The sequence below is a fragment of the Anguilla anguilla genome, chromosome 9, assembly GCF_013347855.1.
Source record: "Anguilla anguilla isolate fAngAng1 chromosome 9, fAngAng1.pri, whole genome shotgun sequence".
Classification (NCBI taxonomy): domain Eukaryota; kingdom Metazoa; phylum Chordata; class Actinopteri; order Anguilliformes; family Anguillidae; genus Anguilla; species Anguilla anguilla.
The window spans coordinates 22,579,096-22,601,632 of NC_049209.1; the positions used below are offsets into that span (position 1 = coordinate 22,579,096).

General features: G+C 44.7%; 1 protein-coding gene across 8 annotated transcripts in view; it reads left to right on the forward strand.

Annotated features, from left to right (window-relative positions):
* robo3 (roundabout, axon guidance receptor, homolog 3 (Drosophila)) overlaps nt 1-22,537 on the forward strand; it is a 133,794-nt gene that overhangs the window by 37,542 nt on the left and 73,715 nt on the right. The gene's annotated exons all lie outside the window — the stretch shown is intronic.

Genomic DNA, 22,537 nt, shown 5'->3' on the forward strand with positions numbered 1-22,537 from the left:
TTTCCGCTGCATCAAAACAGGTAAATTAACAAGCTGCAGGAAGTGCTTTTGACGTGCTGTGCAAGAGAGAATTGTATACTCCTGATGGCACGAGCTCGCTCTCAATTCACTGCCCACCAAAATTGCTTTGGAATAATAGATACAGAAAATAATTAATTTAGAAGGTTACACAGTGTGCTTACTGTCACTGTTTCATAATTAGTATATTTCATCTTTGAATGGAATCTATTCCGATGTCTGCAGACTGGTTGCATCCGCTCCATTTATGAAAATGACCAGATATTTAAAGGGAAGAAAGCAAGTCCGTGGGGAGTAAACAGGACAGAATAGAAAATGGACGCGATGCCGCATTCTGGCGTGGACGGGCGTATTTATGGACGTCCCGGCGATGAAAGCGCTCCCGCATCAGGGACAGTCGCGCCCCGCTCCCTGTTTATTTTTTGCTCTTTTAATTAGCAGATTGGAGAGCGCTTTTACACACAGCGGCTCTCCAGGCAGACTGCCCAAATAGTTGACGTGCGCGGCGCGCGGTGGCAGCCTGTCAGACTCGGAGGACGGCGAGGGGAGGGGCCGGCCGGGCCGCCTCTGAAGCTTGCTCCGCGTTCGCGGCTCTCGTTAGGTCTGTTTAGCGTCAGCCAAAGCGGGGCGCTGCGCTCGCCGAGTGATCGGGGAGGCGGCTGACGCACAGACACGTGTCTTGCGGTGGAATCCCGCGTCTCCCTACGGAGCACGGAGCAGCCTCCCGACCGCCTCCCAGCCACGGATCCCACACACAAGCATGTTTACACAGACACGCACACACACACACACACATACACACAGACACAAGCATGTTTACACAGACACGCACACACACACACACACACACACACACATACACACAGACACAAGCATGTTTACACAGACACGCACACACACACACACACACACACATACACACAGACACAAGCATGTTTACACAGACACGCACACACACACACACACACACACACACACACACACAGACACAAGCATGTTTACACAGACACGCACACGCACACACACACACACACACACACACACACACACACACACACAGACACAAGCATGTTTACACAGACACGCACATGCGCGCACACACACACACACACACACACACACACAGACACAAGCATGTTTACACAGACACGCACACACACACACACACACACGCACACATACACAGACACAAGCATGTTTACACAGACACGCACACACACACACACACACACACACACAGACACAAGCATGTTTACACAGACGCGCACACACAGACACAACCATATTCACACTCACACACAGACACACACACACACACACAAAACCATATTTACACACACAGACACACACACACGTACGCACGCGCACACACACACACGCACACACTCAGTTCCTCCCAGGCTCCTCACCTGCTCCCTCACACAAATCGCAGGAACAGGTCCAGGCAGCATTACTGTACATCTGCCAAACTCACATGCGGGAGCCCTGGTCAATGAGAGTTAATAAGAGATGAGAATAAATGAATTGATGTGAAGCATGTCAGAGGAGAACGTGTGAATTCTAAATGAATATGAATACAGGTAGGGTGTATTCTAGTGCACTTCAAGGAAGGTGTTGTCAGTACAAGTACGGTAGCTAGTTCCATCAAACAAACAATGCTGAAATGCATTGGGATCATTTTTCGTAGCAGAACGGTTACTCGGGGGGAAATTGTGCCGTTTCTTATTTTTTTCCCTTTCCCTTAAATCATTTGCTCTCTGTCTGGAGCATAGCTGGGGGAGAAGGGGAACGGTGAATGAGATAATTGCGTGTTTTAATTGAATCCCAGAGGTATTTTAGCCTGAAGGTGATTGGATTCAAACAGCGAGCGCCTTTGTTTTTAGATCCCGTAAAAGGGCCCAGCGAACAGACGGCACTGGCGGCTGCGGATGCGGAAGAGCGGATTCCTGAGCTGGGGTTTCGGGGCTGCGGGGCGACCCGCTCAGAACCCCTCCTCCCTCTCATCCCTCCATCCCTCCATCCCTCCATCCAGCCACAGGCGGAGCCCAGCTGAGTCGATGACCTCAGCTTCCTCTCCCACCTTCCCTCGCTTTCCAAACAGCACGCGAGCCGGGACCTTGGCCCCGCTCCGCTTCTGGCCTCTCTCCTCTGTCTCCCTCTCTCCCCTCCCCCAGCCTTCCTCTCCTCCACTTCCCTCGTTCCCACCCTCATCTCGGCCCTAATTAGAGAGATGCTTACCTGATCAATAGGCTCTCCTCCTATGGGAGAAGGCACAACAGACCGGCTTTGAGAATTGTGGGAAGTGTGAGGCGGGGTGTATTTTTGGACCTCTTAGACTGTGCACCAGAGACACACTTACTGCGTGCAGTATAGCAATAAACACACCCAACCTCTCACCTCCCACGCAGCTAGACACATAAACATGTTAAAAGCCGCTAGGGGCTATTTCTGTTTAAATTATCATAACTTTACAGTAATCATTTAACATTTTCATAACATTGTAACGCGAAATTAATTTTGGGCTTTCGAAAAAAAGGTCAATAAAGCATTCAAAATTGTATCCTCAGGGAGAATGTTTTGTTGGACCCAGTGAGCACATCTTGAGTGCAGCTCCAGGGCACAGCCTTGTAGACCCACCTCTTTAGTGGATACTGATGCTTTATTGGCCTTTTCCATCCTTCCTTACTGAGATCTGATAGGTTATTTTTTCTACAGCAGTCAAAGCGTATTTACTATCAAGTGTCCATGAAAAGGAATGCAGCTGTGGTTTAATAGTGTGCATATTTGGACCTGTTTCTGTTCTTAAGCTCAAGTGGGGGTTTTTTTAGCCATGCTAACGCTCCCTCTGTTAGCCACTTTATCTAACAGCCTCTGCTAAATGCCCAAACCATGAATTATAATTTGGATTAAAACAACAAATTTGTCCTTAATTTTGAGTTCCAAAGAAATGCAAGGAGTAGTCTTTTCCTCACAGTTTGGCAAGTTCAACAAATGCTAATATTAAACAAAAGGGCAAAAATAGTTAACACAAATGTTAATTGAAACTAGTGTGTCATTTCAGATCATTCTAAAATAGATTAGCTTTATTTTGCTATTTATAATTGTTATGCAGCTGGAGGCAAATTGATGTGTACGTGAATGGATCACGAACAATTGCAGTGCCAACATCTGGTAACGACGGCAATCTGAAGGGTAATTGCTTGCTGGGTAGCATTTTTTAAAGAACAAAAAGCATTGAGAACTGTCGAAAGGAACCAATCACCTCTCATTTAGGAGGTAGAATCACAGACCAATAAGGTGCCAGTGTCTGTAACTAAGGGGGCGGGTCTAGTAAAGGGGCAGGTCTAGAATGTGTCCTCAGGCCCATTCCCCAGAGGTGAAGCTGAGACCAAAAAATTGACGGTAAACTACTCTGATGATAAGATACTCTTCCCCGGCGTTTATTTTCTCACAGAACCACCTGGGGAGGCTTTTAAATCAAAATTCTCTCCTCACCATTCTGCAGCTCTTCTTAGCAAGCATTACACCCAGTAACGGCAAACAGCATTATCAGCTGGGTGGTTTTTACGACCGCCTCCCAGTTGCTTTCTGGTCTGCGCAGTCGTGACCTGTAGCTTGCCGGTCTGGAATTCTGGGTGGGCCGCTGTCTGTGTCCTGCAGCAAGGCAATTTAGCTTCCAGGTAACAGCACCTGTGACGACGCAGCTGGACGTATGAGACTGAGTAACGGCATGTGTAAAGGCTCAGTGCTGGAATCGGGACGAGCACAGGTGAGCGTAGCCGCGAAGCAAATGAGTGATTGACAGGACCGAGTAATCACCGCGGCGATGACGGTAATAACCATCCGAGTTAATTATCCTGTCCTTTTAGCGCTGCAGATAGTGCTGCAGATAGCGCCGCCGCTGCTGTAGAGTGCACTGAAATGGCATTCTCCTTTTCTGTGATCATGTTTTACGGCAGTTACAGCGCAATTCAGCATGGCGGGGGATTGTACAAAATGACAGCACTGCGGACATAAAGATCTTTTGGTTGCGAGTTTTCAGCCATTACATCACATTCATCTCCCATCTTTCTCAAATATAAAGGACGTGGTTTCGCTGTTAATCTCTCGGGCAATACCGAAGGTGGTATAGCCAAGCGCGTATCAGGAGTGGCCCGTAACTGTGAGGTGGTATTTTTCAGCAGCCATAACGGTCTGCTCTCGCCACCAATTTGGAGCCGCGTTTCCCAGGAATAAGGAAAACGTAGGCTGAATTCTTTCTCCAGTCGTTTGACTGTTCTTCCCAAAAAACCCATTTGGTACCTGAGTATTGTCGGAGCATGCTGGGGAGCATTTCCAGCCATTTCCTGTGACTGAAGGATCAGTCACGGTTTTCTCATTTAAACTCTGGAGCAGTGGGGGAGGAGCCCGCTGCAAATGTCTGAAATGGATTGGCTGGTCTTCCGCACGTCTCCCGCTGAGTCCGACACGTCGCCTGCTGACCTCCTCCTTCCAGCTGTTTGCGTAGCTGTCTTAATGACAGGCCTCGCGCGCTGATTTTATCTGAGCCGCAGCTGTTTCCGTGGCATAGTATTACAGCAGATCTGCTGGAAAAAAGCAGCTCCTGCAACCTTAATGTCTGAGAATGCGCTCAGTTCAGCCTGCTCATCACTCCTTGAACCCTGAGGGACAGACATTGTGTTTTTTTTTTAGTCTTTCGGGTGATCTCACCCAGTTCTTTCAGAAGAATGCGCCGTCGGGTCTAGAAGAGGCGCAGCCGGCTGGCGGAGTGCGCTCCACGGGCCGCGCGCCACGGTGGAAATGAGGCGCCAGTTTTATGCACGGCGAAGGGGAAGAAGCAAACAGAACTGTTCCTCGAAGCCCCGTGGGACCCGAGGTCTCCGCTGTCTTGTTAAACATTCTGGGATGCAGCTCGTCGCGGTCTAAATATAGCTGCGGCTCAATTAGCATTTGCGCGCAGGGTAGCATCAAGCAGATACAGTGTTCTGCAGCCATCAGCCTCTCTAGATTGTGTAATTAAAGCTCTCTGCACAAAGGCAGAGTGGAGTGTGTGTACACGACTAGGTCAACAAACACACAACCCCACAGCATTTCGATAGACCCAGTGTTTGTTCATCTTTCAACTAATGTGAAATGAAAGAGAAAGACCTGTGAAAAGCCTGTATGTGTACATATGAGTGTGTATGTGAGAATGTGTGCCTGGGTCAATACACATAACCAACAGCATTATATTGCCTGGCATTTATTTTTCTTTCATTAAATGTGGACAGAGAGAGAGAGTGAGAGTGAGTGTCTTTTCACTTTGCAATCAATATATACCCGTTTCATGACTTGTTTACCCATCTGCCCTGGAGGTAGCCATTGTCACATGTGATACTTAAAAGCGCACTTTTTTATTGAACTGAACGTCTGATGTGTGCTCATGTTGTGCTCTTCTCAGCTAGCCTGAATGCACTGGAGGTCCCGTGTCAGGCATGAGGGGGCTGTTAATGGCTTTTATTATGATTAGTTACCTCAGCCTTTCTGAAGAGGATGTGTTTTGAGGGGAGCCATTGTTCATTGTAAAGTCTTTGTCTGTAGCTTTGTATTTCCTCCAGCCTGGTTTACGACCATGGGTCTACTCATTAGTCCATCTGTGCCATAGCTCATAGCTCGCTCGGACATTGCTCGGACAGGAAGTCACTGTTGGGAGTCCGCCTCGGAAGGCCGGATTTAGGTCCATCACAGTGGCATGGATGTCTAGCCATTCCCAAGGACGTGTCTCCCACACTGTTAATTGGTTGAACTCTCCTGGGGTTTTGTCCCCATTATGGGATGTGGGTGGAGCCTTATATCCTGGTTGCTATGAGCATAAAGAACCCTCTTTGCCTGAGCTCCCCATTACTGGCTTGTGCCACACCCACAGGTCCGGTCAGTGGTGTTGACTGGTGGGGGGTGGAGTTCTCCATGCGCATGATCAGTTTAGACTACTCTCCCCTTTCTTTGCCATGTCACGTTTAACAAAGTATCCTCTATGACCTTCCAGACTCCCATATCACTTAGGAAATGAAGTGCTTATATACTGTAATGTAGCTTAAATAGTCATCATTCGTTTTCTGCCACTGCCAGTGTTCTGCAAATTACAGAGCCATTTAGGAAGGCCTGCCTCGTTCCTAATGGAGGACGCTTGATGTTAAATAGATAGCTTGCTAGCTTTTAGCTTAATATTCCCTTGCACACCCCTGACCCAATATGTTTGTTATAGTATTGCAGTTTGCTGAAGTACATACTGGGGCACAATAAAAAGTCTGTAGATTTTATGTTTTAAAAGGTAACACAGCAGAATTTTTTTCAGGGCAAGGCAGCATAGAATTACAGACAGGTTTAACTGTAACTGACACTGGGGTGAAAAACTCTAGGGGGTGTGCACAATTTCAGCAGGTAGGCCTTTCTAAGGTGTAGGGTAGTTTGTCAGGAGCTGTGCCAAATGACTGCTCAGCCGAATACTGTGACAGTCGTGCAGATGCTGCCATCACATCCTCTGTCTACATGCTTTTTTCCCAATTCGAAATTCTGAGCATTTAATGACAGGTGTAGGGGGTGGGCTGGCACTCGGAGATAAGGGGCATAGAACCAGGCCTGTACCAACACCAGCAGTCATGTAATGTCAGCAGCTAGGCAGGCGTGAAGAGGAAATGCTGCCCAATTCTGGGTTTTTCGCCTGTGACTGAATCCGCTGAAGAGCCAGGGGCTCTGTTAGGCCCAGTGAGATGGGGGCTGAGGAGTGACCCTACCTGGCAGGTAGAGAGCCAGGCTAGCCTGACTGTACAAGCAATGCAAAGCCAAGCTCTCCATGGGGCCACCTCACCATTACCGCCGTTCTCCTGAAGCCCTCAGCTCTTGATACACATGCCATGACTTTGTGTTCCCTCAGTCCTTATACCTTATACCCCCTGCTTCCACAGGAAATAACCCTGCTCCTGCCTTTAATTCCTTCATTTTTCTTCATATTTGTGAGTGCACAGCTCTGTGAAATCCTGCGCAGTGTCTGCTTGAAAAGTAATAATAATTCTTCTACTTCTTCTTCTTCTGTGGTTGGGTGTGGTGGGGTGCATTAACTCAAACACCCCAGAGTTGATGAGCGGAGTGTGCAGGGCATTGTAGTGTAATTTTGTAGCACACAGCGTCTGCCTCAGTGTAATACGGTCACGCACGAACGTGTTTGTCCAGCGGTCAAGGCCCACGAGCCAGCCACCCGTTCACCGCCTGCGTTCACAGTGCCTTCCCTGGACCCTAAAACTGGTTGCGTCCGGTTATTTGATGGATGCCGTCGGGTGCTGTCGCTACAAGAACGCCTGATGTCTGTAGGAGCTTTCATTTCCTCTGAAACACGTCCTTGAGTGCTGCATTATGGCATTTTAACTGTGGGGTCCTGTTCTGTCCCTGACAAGCGTACCGGAGAGGTAGAAGAATCATGTGAGGAATACGACAGTTTGACAGGGAGCGTCCAGTAGAATCACTACTTATGTTTTTGGGAGAGAAAGAATAAAAATGAAAGGTCATGTCGAAGACTTGACATAAATTCTCATACTGGGGTTAAAATGACATTGTTCCTCCCTCATGTGACACATTGCAGTTACTGACCCCTTTTCTCCCAGAACTCATTTTTTCTGGCCTTCGCTCAATTTTTTGTTTGTTTGAACATTCAACTTCAGGTTTGTGAAAGGATAATACTTTGCTGGCATCTTTTAGAAGGAGGACTCAAATTGGCCGTGGACATTGCAGCAATCAGACAGGCCTACGGATACAATTTAGCTTCCCAAACCTGGAACAGCGTAGAAGCTTGGGTGGTAAAAATACATGTCTTGTAAATTTCTAGTAATTCTTTCAAATCACATCTGCGAGTCATCTGCGGTTGAAGCTTCTGAGGAACCGCACGCACTGTTGATGGCACCTCTGCCATTACTCCGCCTCGGGGGCTGCAGTCAGTCAATGGAAAGCTTTGTTGACAGACTAAATAAAGTTTCTGCTTTTCCACTTGGAAAAATTGCGGCTAAGGAGTGACTAAGGCCCGCTTGTGGATGAAAGCAGATCTTTCCCCGGTTTTTTTACGATAGGCTGGCCGAAAAAGCAAACGCGATGTGTCAGTGCCGCTCCGCGCGTCATGTGACCGGCGTCTGTGATTTCTGATGTAAATCGGCGAATGGAAGCGTTGAGCGCTCGGAATGCGCTCGCACAGTCTGAGCTGCCAGCGCCGTGATGAACAGCGACATGTGCTGCACTCTTTCATTTTTATTTACTTTCATTTATCTCTGGAATGCTCTTGTCTTCAAAGCACCCGTGCTGCTTTTAGTGCCTTGATGGAAAAATTCATTTTAGTGTCATTAGATGTAATTCAGTGCACTGCGTGGGCTGTATTTTTGTGTTTTACAGTTTTTATGCTTTTTTGCATTGTTTGTGCATTTCCCAGCGTGATGCTGTAGTTTTTCTGACAGTATATATCGCAAGATCTTCATGCCGATTGATCGTATTATCTGAGTTGCAGGATTTGTATTGTGTGATAACTGTGTCTGGGCAACATGCTTGTCTATTGTGGCGTGTGTTTGTTGCCATATCTGTTGTTTGTCGAAAGGACGGTGACACAGTGTGGACAGATGCGACCCCCAAGCCTTTGGGGTGCAGTGGGGGTACATGGGGTCAGGACCTGGCACGGACAGCTGAGCACTTAGATCACAACCCGCCCAGTGCGCCAGTAGGATTCACTGATGCGCTCCACCCGTGTGCGAGGTGACTAGTCCCAGCCCTATCCCACAATGCCGCTCTGTGCCGCCGAATCACTGCCTGACAGATAGTAAACGCGGCAAGTGCATTGAAAGAGCTTTTTCGTGTGCTATTCTCTAATGCGGTGACTGTGAAATGGAGAAACTGGTACATGCTGTTCTCTTGCTTTTGTCTGCACCCACACACCTTGTCTCTCAACAAAGTTGAACATGTAACTCATTCGCAGGTTCTCTCAAATGCTCTCTTTCCTTGCCTGAGAGAACTCTGTGTGCTTTTTACTTCTTCTGTTCCCGTGCAAGGTGGTTCATCTTATCAGAGCCCCGGATTTTAAACCCAACGTAGTGCAGCCCAAGGGCCTGGAAACCGCATGCCTTCTATTCTTTTCTGTTTTCTATGCTTGTGTTTGACCTTCTCTACTTTTTCTGCTAGTGAAAGTATACTGCAACTGACTAGTGACTACCAATGCTACCAATCTGATGACCCATTTATCATCAAATCAGTGGAAACGAGTGTAGCTGAGAGTGTTGACTTCCTAAACTCTACTGCCGAGTGCAGGGAAGAGTTGAAGCACTGAATCTTCACATATTTTGTGTCGACATCGTTTGACATCATTTGCTCGTATCTGAAGAGGTTTCAGTCCAAAAAACCAATATTAATGTCTTCACTTAAGCCTTCTCACACTTTCCATCGTATGTCTAGAGGTTACCCTGTGAAAAAAGCTCAAAAGTTGAGTTGGGAGCACAGCTTTTTTTTTTAAACTAATATGGACAAATTTAACAGAAGGCCCGATTTTCTCCTGCAAAGCATTACAAATTCATTCCCATCAATGTTTTTTCTGCGGCTGGCATTCTGCCATTCTGAAAAGGCTAACTTGGGATGCAGGATATCATTTTCCAAATGTATCATCATAAATACTAACCTTATAGGTATTCATTCAAGGTTTATGGTTCGTTGCAAGATGATTGTCCTCTGGGGCAAGTAGGCATGGCTTTATGCAAATTTAAGCTCCATTGTGAGTGATGTATGGAATATTTCACTCAAAAGTCTGTGAAACTGCAATAAACTTCACATTTTTTTTTCTGAAAATATAGTAAACCCCATATTTTATGTACTTATAAAAAGTTGAATAATTACATGATTAATGAGAATTTTAAGTCAATGTGCACCTTAATTTATGTTGCCATAATATGAATTCATGAATTTTCTTCAAGCTTCAATTGAAAATCTGAAAGAATGACAGCGGGCTACTGGGTGGCTCATCCTGTTGGTGTTCTAGGGTGTGCAGATCCCTGGGTGTAGTTGGTGTTCTAGGGTGTGCGTGATCCCTGGGTGCAGTATGGAACGCAGTGCCGATTGTGAGCGTTAGCCCCGCAGGGCGATGCGCAGTTGGCTGCAGCGTCACCCGGGGGTGGAAGGGGTTCTGTTTGTCGAGACAACGGCGTCTCTCCGTGCGCCGGTGACCCCCTGCCGGTCGATCGGGCTCCCGCAAGTTCACCTGCTGAGCCGCACGTGCGGCGTCTTCGTCTGACTCCCCGCCCGTGGGACTCTGACTAGCAAACTGTGGCGCGATAAGAAATGGCAGCTGACATCACACGCTCCAGAGGAGAAAGCATGCCTGTCTGCACTTTCCTGAATCACCAGCCGAGTTTGCGATGAGTGTAGCTGCAGGAGCACGACCGCATCTTCCAAACTGGTGAGAAAAAGAGGAAGAAGCTGAAATAGTGACTCACAATTAAGCATACAAACAACATATATGTATATACTACATATGTATATACTGTATAGTAAGTTAGAGAGCATTTAACATCAATGTACCTTTCTTGTAATTATGGATTGTTTATATCCCTTTCTCTGAGATGACTCAGTGAAAGAATACACTTGGAGTATACCAATGCAAATTGGATCGTACTGCTGTGCAATCAGGCAGACAGAACTTTAATGAGCATGCATGGAATCTTTTTTTTATTTATTTAAATCACAGAAAAATAAAAAAACCATGGTGCTTTTTATGGCTCATTACATATGAAAAATACAAAAAAGGCAAACAAATCTTCTGACTTGAACTTTGACTAACCAGCTTCATGCCTGGAAAATATACATTGGAAAATACACTGTTTGAGAAGTCTCAAGAAAATGAGTGTAGTTACCATTGAAACTCCCCGCAGCACCCTGGTAATCGCATAAAATATATTTACGCGAAGACAGAAATCTGGATTAACGCACAGCCAAGCAACAGCCTGGATCTAACGCAGGAAGCATATCTGACTGTCGACAAACGCTGTGGCCATTTCTTCCTCTCTCTCATCAGAGATCCCTGATTACTGCCGCCCTGCTGCCTGATCCCTGCTGCAGCTCTCTCAGCACACTGGTAATCACTGTGTACTGGACTGGGAGAACGCGTTAAATAACAGCAGGACTGCTCGCACTGGGATCTGCTATATCTCACTCAAGTGACTCACAGCCCCTTGTGGGTTTGGGACTCTGGTGCAGGGGGCTTGGGAGAGAGGGAGAGGGAGAGAGTGAGAGGGGGAGATCGAGAGAGAAGAAGGGAGAGAGAGAGGGAGAAATGGAGAGGGAGAGAGAGAGGGAGGGAGAGTGGGTGTTGACTTGGAGTGGAGGCCTTTCCAACGCCGCGCTTTTAGAGATTAGAATCTCCATCGGGCCAAGCGAGCTGTAAAATGGGCATTAGACGTTACGGAATGCCGGCAGCCTCTCGGACCCACTGTGTGTGGAGATGAAAGCAGTCGTGGCTCCGCCAGAGGAGGCTGTGTCAGAAAGTGCGCTGTGGCCAGCCCGTCTCTACCCTGTCCTTCTGCCAGCGACGCGGCCCTGGTTTTTATAAACGACAGCCACGACCAGAGGACACAGGAAATTGTTATAATTGGATCCCTGGAACGGCACCGTTTTCCGATGATGGAAAGGGAGTGCTCAGGGAGTGACAGCCTGGATGTGTTGCCACGGCGAATGCGTTGGAGTCGCTGCGCCGTCTGTGCAGTACGTGCGCGTTCACTCCCCGCTCCTCGCTCGTGTCAGATGCACGGCTCACAAAGGCCGATCCCTGGCCTCCATCTCACTATCACTTGGGTTTTTGCAGTCCGTGACCTGTGACCTCTGAACTCTGCAGCTTACACCTGTTTGTGTGCTCAACAAAACAGGTGTGGTCAAACACAGTCGAGAAAAAGTCTCCAAATGTCTTGTTATGCTGTCGGGTAACTGCCTCAACAGTGAACAAACTGTGTTGTCGGCTGAGAAAACATGGGAAGAATGTTACTTGGAGAACACAAGTCTCTTTTGGCCTCATCCAATAGAAAATTTCATGCCAGTGATGTTTGTGATATTCCCAGACAGAAGACAAAAAATAAAGTGTCTATCTGTTATGCTTGTGAAACAAAGCCACTTGTACAATATCTAAGAGTAGATCAAAGTGAATATTTCCCAGTGGCCCACTACTGGGTTCTTTCAAATAAAGCAAGAACCATACATGCACACTCCATTACTTCTGAAGCTGAAAGCTGTTATTTTTAAGGAGGGGAAATGGGTGGGGACTAAAGAAAATAGAGCTCCTAACTGCTACTTGCGATGTAACTTGATAAAGCTGGCATTAAAATGTGTGGAAAACAGCTCTGAATACTGTCCATCTCACTTGTTGAATTTACCTAGAACACGGTACAGGGGACTGATTCTCATTGTCATTTCACTGTTTCCAAAACACTGTAGACTGTAAGGTTCCTCCTTTCTGCCTGAACAAAGGCTTCTCTCTGACACATCTTTGTCTTCCCCGTGGCACCGCACGTCTCTTCGGCGAGCTGCGGCGGGGGTAACGGGGAGCATAAATAAAAGGGAAACATGGGGGGGGGGGGGTGCAGTAAAATACCCCAGACCCCCTCCCTCCCTCTCTCTGGCACACTGGAGCATTGTAAATCAGGGCCAGCCTAAACAAATGAGGAGAGGGATGATTGGGTGAGTGGGGGGGTTAGGCTAGGTTATGAAAACCAGGCTCAGAGTCGTCACATGTCACAAGGAAATGGACAGTGTGTGGGTAACAGAACAATAAAAACTAACAAGGTAGGCTAACGCAGGGAACGAATGTGTGCAGGTGAGCGAGAGAGAGAGAGAGAGAGTGTGCAACACTTAAACATACAGTAGGAATAACAACCAAACAACCAGTTCTTTTTTAGGGTGGGTTTGAAAGATTGGAAGATTCAAATAGGCTTTATCGTCTTGACAGCAAATATCGAGTTATTTGCTTTCTTTTTTTTACATTTTCTTCGTGCCACACATTGTTCCGTATATTCACTACAACAATGTCACACTTTTTTGACAGTAACCTTGTAATAATCTCTAAGACATTTCTGGCCATCACCCGCAAGCTCACCATTGTCCTTTTTGAATCCATGTGCAAATCTGTAAATACAGAGCAGGCAACAGTATAATGCTATAGAAAACCCTCTGAGGGGAATCCAGATCCACCAATCACTCTCCTTTATTTCAGCGTTAACTCATCTGGACAGGCGAGCGTGATGCTCTCAGGCGGATGGAGAAAATGAGTTTTTGAGCTTGAGGTGCTGCAGGTTGAAATTATAGCGTACGGTACGCGTTAGGGTGGACCCGTAAAATGAACACAGGGCCTTCGTCACAGACACACAGTTACACGCCATTGCTGTGTAGCCTCACTCGAACGTAAACCCCGTTAGACAGGATTTATAGAGTTTTTTAATAGTTTTTCTTTCTTTATTTTTTTTGGCTCTGTGACTCAGTTGTTGCCCGTGCAGCTGGGCTGGTCCCCAGGCTCCACCGGTCCTCTGTCTGAGTCCCAAACGCCGTTTTCACAGTTTATTTTTGGAGTCACGTGTGACCAGGTCTCTTTCGCCTTCCCCCCTCATCATTTACCCAGGCTGTCAGACGCTAGTTTATTTTGTGGGCCCCTGGTGCATATAGCAGTGTTCTTGGGCCCCTTTGAGAAATCATCTCTCACACTGGTGAGCAAGTGTTAGGCACTTTCACCCTACTGTAAATCCCTGGGATAATTCCTCCACAGTTAGCCATCATCCCGCTTGAATTCGAGGACAGTTTTGAAAGATTTGGAGGAGGTTCCTTTACACCCCTTTTGCACAGGCAGGCACTGGGAAGCTAAGTCAGTTGTACTGATTTCCTTTTGAAAGTAAAGCAATGCTTATTTGCTTTTTAAATGTGACGTGATGTGGATTATTTTTTCTCTGGATAATCAGGGAATATACTTACAAATAATCTAGTGGTTACATAATTTGTATACAGCTATAAGCATGCCCGAGGAAACTACATGAATCAATGAGAAAAATACAGTCTGTGAATTAAATGTATGAAAAATGAAGTTCACATTTTCATACTTATGCATGAGTGGACTTAAACACAATTAATACATTAATCACATTTTCAAAAGTGAAGAAATGTGTAGAAATAAGTATTTAAATCATTAACACGAACATAGTCTGAGTTTAAGATTTAAAAAGTTTTTTTTTTTAAATCAGGCATAAATTCATCAAGTGAAGAAAAAATATGAATTTGCATACTCATGAGCATTACATGGTTCCTGTGTAAGGTTTGCTTAGTTGAAGAACAGAGTGCCCTACAGTGATGCTTTGTCTCATCTGGCCTATAATGACTTTTGGTTCTGTTGATTTCTTCACCCATTCTCGCCCAGTCACTTGATCCTAAAGTGTCCAGGAATCAACTCTGGAACCCCATTTTCTCTTGAATCCCCCTGCAGCTGTCCTCTACCTGACAGGAAGAGGTGGTGTACGGATGGAGCCGTGCTTTGTGTGTATGCCGGTCTTCACACCAGGGCTTGCGGTGCTTCCTGGTGCTTGGTCCCAGCTTGGCGCTTGTTATCCTGGCTACAGCACTCCTCAGCTCTGGTGGAAAAGCGGTCTAGAAACGGTGCTGTTGCGCTTCTTGGGGCGACCTCTGCGACCTCTCTGTTGCTGTTTCCCTCCTTCTTTCCGAGCTTGGCGACAGGGAGATTTACTCAGGGGCTCTGCTGGGTTTTCAGAAGGGGAGGGGCTGGTACAGCTGAAGCCACTGCTTCCCACACAAAGCTCTACAGAAGAATCCAGGGAGTCGAGCACCTCTCGGTTATCACAACACAAGGTAGATTTTTTTTTAGAACAAACATCTTTCGGAAAAATTTCAAGTACTTTTTTTCAAGTAGATTTTTTTGTCCCAGGAAATAGTGAGTTTGTATATCTGTGATTCTTACATTGGAAAATAATAACACGTTATCTAAATTGTTTCTAATTTAATTTGTTGCAAAATTCACTACATTGCAGGCTATTAAACTACGTGCTCAGATGTCCTGCAAATAAAAATCAAATATTAACCAAACACAGTGCAGAATAAAACATAAAACATAAAAATATGTCTCAGTAATATTGCGTTTTATTGCTAACACCAAAGGCCACACTGTCAAGCTCCAAATTCAAATGGCTAACACCCGGTTGAGTAAAGCTAATGCATATAGACAGATACTGCACAAAAATGCTAATTTCATTATGTGGAGCACCGGGCCGTGGAGTGTATAAACATCTTCTACCCAATCAGGGCGCTGCCATTGCAAGCAGAATATATGACAAAACGTGATGTGTAATTTACAAATGCTGTTATAGCTGAAAGGCTAAAGTTTAATTGGTTGGTTTTCTGCTGGCAGGCACACTGGCTCTCAGAAGTCACGCATCATCGAAAAATAGTGAAAGCCTCACCAAGAAAATGCCAAGCGAGTCAAAAAAAAAAAAAGGACCTTATTCTCACACAAAGCCAGGTGATAATCAGATGGGTATTGAGAACTGCAGCTGGATGCTAAAGAGATTTAGGCCCTGATTTTCATTTACTGAGAGTGCAATAAAAGAAAAACTCCCACTGTGTCGTAACAGCTGGATGAGATGCAGCACAATTAGGAAAGCCGCCATTTCTGCGTAGCATAGCGTCCTTATTAGAAGCACACTAAGGGCCTCCACTGAAGGTGTGTGACAGGTTCAGACAGGGCACTGTGTGGTGCACTCTTCTGTCAAAGCCAGTGCTTATCTGCACCTATTGGCCCTCATTTACCCACTGCTGGCACTACCCCTGTCTCCTCATCACAGTGGAGGAAGTATGGAATGTGGAGGTTCAAGCCGGATTTCTAACAAGGGAAGGCCCCTGTATGTGGGTATAATGCCCGGGGCCTTGTAAATGCACATGGGCTCACCGTGCAGTTGTAACATCATTGCAGTTGCAGTGTTGGGTATTGAGGGATGTGGTGGGTGATGTTCACCATCACTATTGCCGCAAACAACCGACTGTCGTTAAGCAGCCAGTGTTGCCACACTGTATTTACCGAACAGTATCCTTTCAGTCAGCAGCTAATGTTAGCATTGGGAAGGTTGTAATCAATTTGCATGAACAGATGCCTTTGCTTCCTTAGCCAACTGCAGCCAAACTGTGTGTTTGTGCGTTTGGGGGGGGGGGGGGGGGGGGGGGCAGGAGGTGGGAATTGCCTTATGTCAACTACCAGCTTGTCTCACAGCTGGATACAACTAATATGACATGCAGCAGCCTATGTTTCTCAGAGATCGGTGCAGTAGAACAACAGTTGTCACTTGTTTGCCAAAGACCAAACCAAGCTAAGAGCTAACTTGGGATGATATTTGTTGTGCTGTTGCTGGTGGCCTTTGATGGAGTATTTTTGTTGCTTTTTGGGTTGCTTCCCATTTAAACATAATATGATGTAAGGCCAACAGGGTCGTGATAACTAGGCATTGGCTAGGCAGTTGGCATTTGGAGAAATTGTCCGCAGCAATACTTGTAAGCCGAGCTTGAGTGATTGTGCTGCTCACCCTCTTGGCCTCTGAAGTCACTTTATGTCCAGTGAGACAAATGTCTGGACAAAAGTTTTTCCTGAAGTCTGACTCCAGTAAATGAGTTACTTTTTTCAGTGCAGACTTAACAGGCTTAACTGTAAATATGGCTGTCGCTGGACTTGCCAGACTGTGTGAATTCAAAAAAAATACTTTGGAATTGATTTAAGTCAAATGTAAGGAAAAATGTTGATTAACTGAAGGCCAAAATGGCATAAGCATTCATTAAACATTTTGCTGTGAGAGATTCAGGGAAGAGGGCGGAGCTTTCATTAGTGAGCACAGTCAGGGTCTGCAGATACATTGCAGCCGGTTCTAGACAAGCACCCTCCCCCTCTATGAATGCTGAAGAGACCCTAGAACAACTGCTCTTTCCTTTCAACGAGTTCAACTAACGCAGCATTTAAAAAGGTGTTGTTTTATTATGCTTTTGCTACACCTCGACTGTATTGTTCCATCGTCTTTGGTCATCATCATCTACGCGCCTGTGCAACCCCACCCCCCACCCCTTCGAATCAGGCATCACTAAATAATTAGTGGCTGAAACCAGCTCTGTTTTGTCCCCTGAATGCATAAAACAGCCATTTAGACATGGGGTTAATGTCTCCCCTTTTTTTTGGTGGCCCGGCATTATCTCAATATTGGTGTGGAAGATGGAGGCTGGAGCCTCGGCCCTTTGCTATGCATCAATTTCCACAGCCCATTGAGAGGCGCGGAGTGGAAACAGAGGGCCTCTCCCGCTTCACAGACTCGCAATTAAGCAGGGCCACTCACGGGAAGACCCCCCCAGACAAAGCCCTGAAAGGCCGGGGCGAGCTGGGGGGCGCAGGGGAGAAGCAGGAAATTGGGCATCCCTGTGCGAAGCCGTGTTCGCCTCCCTTCCCCTGGGATGACGCGTCGCGCACCGTCTCATTTAGACGCAGATCAATGTGGAGATAGATTGGCGTTTTTCCAGCAGAACCCTCTTAATCAATTAATCTATAATGAAATCTATGCGGCCCCTTAAAGGGCCAGAGCCTCTAGGTAAGGTGAGGACTGGTTTAGGCCCTGGGGGCGGGGAGAGTCAGTGCAGGCTTAGCTGGTTTATCATCCTTCATAATTAATTATAGGAAGTAAGCAAGTCACATGACTTTAATGAAGGCCGTATCCCACTCCATCTGTTACCATCATTCCTCATTTTAGTCTTTCACACTGATCCTTGACTTTAAGTGGTTGAATATATCACTCTTCAGATATAGTTCATAATCTATCCCTAATAAAAATATAATGTTTGTGTAAAAAGAAAGAGAGGCTGCATATTAAAATATTCTTAATTCAACTGGAATCATTTAAAGTAATGTCAACCAGCTATTCATAATTTCATATCCAATTTCTTACTATGTAATAAAATTTAGTGTAGATGCAATAATCCAGTAGCACTTATAACATTTTTAATGGACAGCATGAAATTTCAGGCAAATATATGAATCTCCATATAAAATATTCTGATTAAATGTAATCATTGTAGATGGTGAAAATGTTTTTTTTTTAAATCTATGCCTTATATTTTAACTTTATCTTTATCTTATCTTTAAAGACGTATGCTAACGTTGTTTGTCTTCAATATTTTACAGTGTACAGCACAAGTCTATATTGCCTTTTCGTGGAGAGTATTTCTTTATCCACTTCAGAAAGGGGCCCACACAGTTCACAATGATTAAAAACAAGGCTGATGACTTGTTTTTGCCATCATGCCTGAGCAAACTAATGCATGCTTGTAAATGTAATCCATTCAGTCACGCTGAAGGGGGTTTACAGTTAAGGTTTTAATGTTAATGCATTGTCATTTCAGCTCTGTGTCTGCTGCTGTGTTGGCAGCTCAAATGCTATGTTATACGCAAAATAATCCACGCGCCTGTTTTTCTTGTGCACTGTACTATGTGTTTATAGGGGGGGGAAAGTATGAGTGCATGCAACACTACAGTGTATAACAGCAAGACTTTGAAGGCTGCAAAGCTTTTCCTTTTAGGCTAAATGGAGTCTCCTAGGGAACAGTATTTAGCAACAGTCACCTCTTCACAGTCCCTGCAAGCTCCCTGCTGTGTAATTCCCCGAAGTCAGTTTCAAGACTTTCAAGACAAATTTCACCTGCTTTTCCAAGTACAGATTTACATTTTCATTTTCATAGATCTTTATCTAGTTCTCATGAGATGCAAAAGTTTTGGATTAGCCATCAATTTTCACTAGCAGATCTACACATCTTTATTCCAGTTAGTTCAATGAGTGCAGTTAGGGACAAATAACATCATTTCATGCGTGAGGTATAACTTGGGCAGTCCACTGTCTTTACACAAGTGCTAATGTTTATTAGGGGAAATCATTGTTGTCTTGTTTTGTCAAGGTCTTCTTTTCAAACGCAGAAGGTTGCTTTTCTGCGGTTGTCTCCATGACGATTTCAGCTTCACTGAGAAAGAGGCTGCTGGATTGCTTGAAAGAGCACCAACATTGTGTTGTTGTGCAAGGCTGATCTTATGTGAGAAGGTGATAATTTATTTCCTGCTTTATTTTTCTGGCTTCAGTTTGCCAGAATTAGGGAGAGGGTAGATCACTGTGTACCGCAAATTAAGGGAATTCCATACAGAGTACCATTCGTATACAGAGTAGCCAAGTTTCATTACGATTTGTCACTGGTCCTTAGAATGGATTTTAGTATTTGGAAATGATTTCCTGTTAATCGTTCATTCGTGAAATCGTGAAAACTGAAGTAATTTTGAAAAACCAGCTTGAACGTTTCCAGATTAAGGAGTATCATGTAACATTCCACAGAGCTTCTTTGGGGTCTCCTTTAAAATCTTTAAAAGCTCCACCAGGCATTAACTTTAGCTTTGTAAAAATGAATGATAGAAAGCACTACTTTTGACTGTAGCCTTGTATTTGTCTGTTGTCCTGTAACTGTTGTGCAAATTTTCAAAAAGTGAAACTCTCCCACAGGATACTAAAGCAATTTGAATTCTTCTACCCCAGAGTTTGAGCTGTAAATGGAGATGCATAGCTCAAAACGTCTGTACCAGTGCCTGATCTCAGTGGTCAGCCATCACATCCATTCTGGGATTGAGGTGATAAATCGCATTCCTCCAGTGCAAGCTGAAACGCATTTTGCTTATTCACTCAATGGATTAGTTAGCCTTGGTACCCTACAGGGATAGAAAAGCAGGTTTTTTTTGGTCAGCCATTGCCGCAGATGTGTAGGCTGAAACCTGATACCTGGTATTGTCCAACCTTTATTAAACTAAAGCTATTTTTTCAGACATATTGGTAATATCCTCTGGTTACTTACAGTATATGTATGTGTAGGAAAGGACAAAGTCAGAAATGTAAAAAAAAAAGAAGAAAGAATTCCACCACCCTTTAGCTGATCTATGTTCTGTCAAGCTTCTAGCATACACCTCTTCACTCGGTAGCATAGTGAATTATGTGTGTTCTCTTCAGACAACGTGTCACCCACAGGTCACTGTCAGTCTGCTAAGAAGTGAGGCATTCTCTCATACAGGCTCAGTCAGAGCCCGTGCATTGCATTTTAAGCACATCTATAATATGCGGGCACATTTGCATTTAAGCCTAAAGGGCCTCTTTCTTACCTGTGATGCAAAGGAAGCCCTGACCCAAGCGAGTCATTACTCAGGTTAGGAAACAGTGCTGCAGGGTAGTGAAACTTGTTAATAGTTGATTCTAACTCGGTTGGCTTTTCAATACGAAATCATGTGTACAGAGCCTGGCCACTCTACCCCCTGTATTCAGCACATGAGTCTCCAAGATCTTGTAGCTACGTAAGCAAGTTGTCTATGAGGTCTGTTTAGGAACCAATCAATCAAGCTTTTTTAAAATATATATTGTGCCATTTACTAAGAAACTATCAAACAGCGTGAGATTGGGCAGGGGAATAAAAATAGAATAAAATATAAATGAGGTTGGGGGTGCTGGGAAATTATTCCCCTTAAAGGTGATTGAGCTGACCAGGAAATTGGTAGGGCACACAGAAAAACTGATCATTTACACACTAAACGCTAGCCGATCTTCCACCCCATCATGCAGCCTTTTACCCGTGAACACATGGAGATTAAATTATCATTACTTTGATTTTCAGGATGCGAAACTTCTTGAGGCATCAATATGAGTAGATCTGAACATTTTGATGTAGCCTTTTAGCTTTGGCAGGTGCAAATGAAATGATAAATCAGTTTCAAATAGCTGCATACCTGAAAAAAATGTTGATGAGTGCAATATAAAGAACTCACCAAATATAAGCATTTATGATAACAGGTGCAGGCAAATGGTGTCCTATTGCTCATTGTGGACTGTCACCACATTTCCACAACACCTAATGCAAATTGCACTTTCAGATTCATTGACTGCTGAACACTGCTGACAGGTTCAGTGAGTCTTCATCAGCATTTAGAGCATTCAGCTGCAACCTCTAACATCCAGGATCAGTCATAAAGTACCTGCAGTGTATTTAGGGACTGCGTCACTATGCTCCGTCCAATTAAGCGGCAAGCTCAATTAATCACTTGGCAAATCAAGTTGCACATACCCTTGCATGAAATACATGAATAGCACCTGCATGTAACAGTGCATTCTAGATGTATACTCCGCCGGGCATCGACCTTAAACATTTGCCTACTAAATAGTAGAGCATGCTCTACATCCAAGAAAATAAACAAAAAAGATATATAATTTGCAATGACAAACATGAAATATCGCGGAAGTCTATTCTTTCACGTTTTGGGGTACAGAGATGAAGCCTTTACCTTGACAGTGTTTCGTGCTTGAGTCGAAATTACATGTTAAAATTAAAAAGGTAGAATTTACAGCACGTTTCATTATGGCAGTGTAATCCATCACATTTATTTCACCGAGATGGTTACATTATATCCCCTCGCTCTCGATTATGCGATATTGCTGCACTTCGGATTTTGATGTGGCACGCATCCAGGTGCCGAGTTACTCCAGTCTTTGGGCAGGCATAGCGTCGCCTCTCACATTTGATCACGTCATGCTAATGCCGCGTGTCCCGAGCCTCTCAGATCAATGGAGACATTTCATATTCTACTGTGCATTGCATTATCTTCCTCAGAGTCCCCAGCCATGACTTTTTTTATTGCCAATTTCATGTTGTTACATTACCCTATATGTCACTGAAACGTAACACTGGTGATTAATCAGTTCTGAAAACGGCACCACGAGACAACGTTAAAGCTTTGAATTTATTTACACCGCAGTGTTAACCGCCGCTATATTGTGTTTAGTGAAGATTATAAAAAGGTTTTACCAGTACAGAGAAGATACGATTACATGGAAACATTAAAGCTTTTTCCGGAGTAGACTCCGAGTATAAATTTAATAAATAGTTAACAGCTGCCTATCAAACATTATGAATTTTACTATTTACTGCAAGTAAATTAAGAAAATGTATGTTTAAAATAACACTCCACTGGAATTTTAATTCTGCTTGCTCAAAGCAAAACCTTATAATAATATTGATTAGGATAGGCTGCTGGTTCCATTACTTATTTAAGGATATCATTCACATGTATGAATTCCATTGATTTGTTTGCTGTAATGTACTGACAAATATTCAAAATCAGTGGATTTAAAACTCAGTCCTACTGGGTAAGCTGCTTTTTTGTCAGCCAATATCTTAAGTAAGGTTGTTGAAAACATGTTGAAGTTCTGTCATCATTTTGTACAATAACTCATATAATGCAGCTTTAGCTTACTGTATTGCTATTTGCTCTGTCATTGGCCGCTTCATTTTTCTCAGATAGCTTAGTTCCAGTGCAGGTGACTACATTGCAGTAACTATGATGATGATTTCAATCTGTCAGTCTAATTAATTAAAATTAAATAAATTC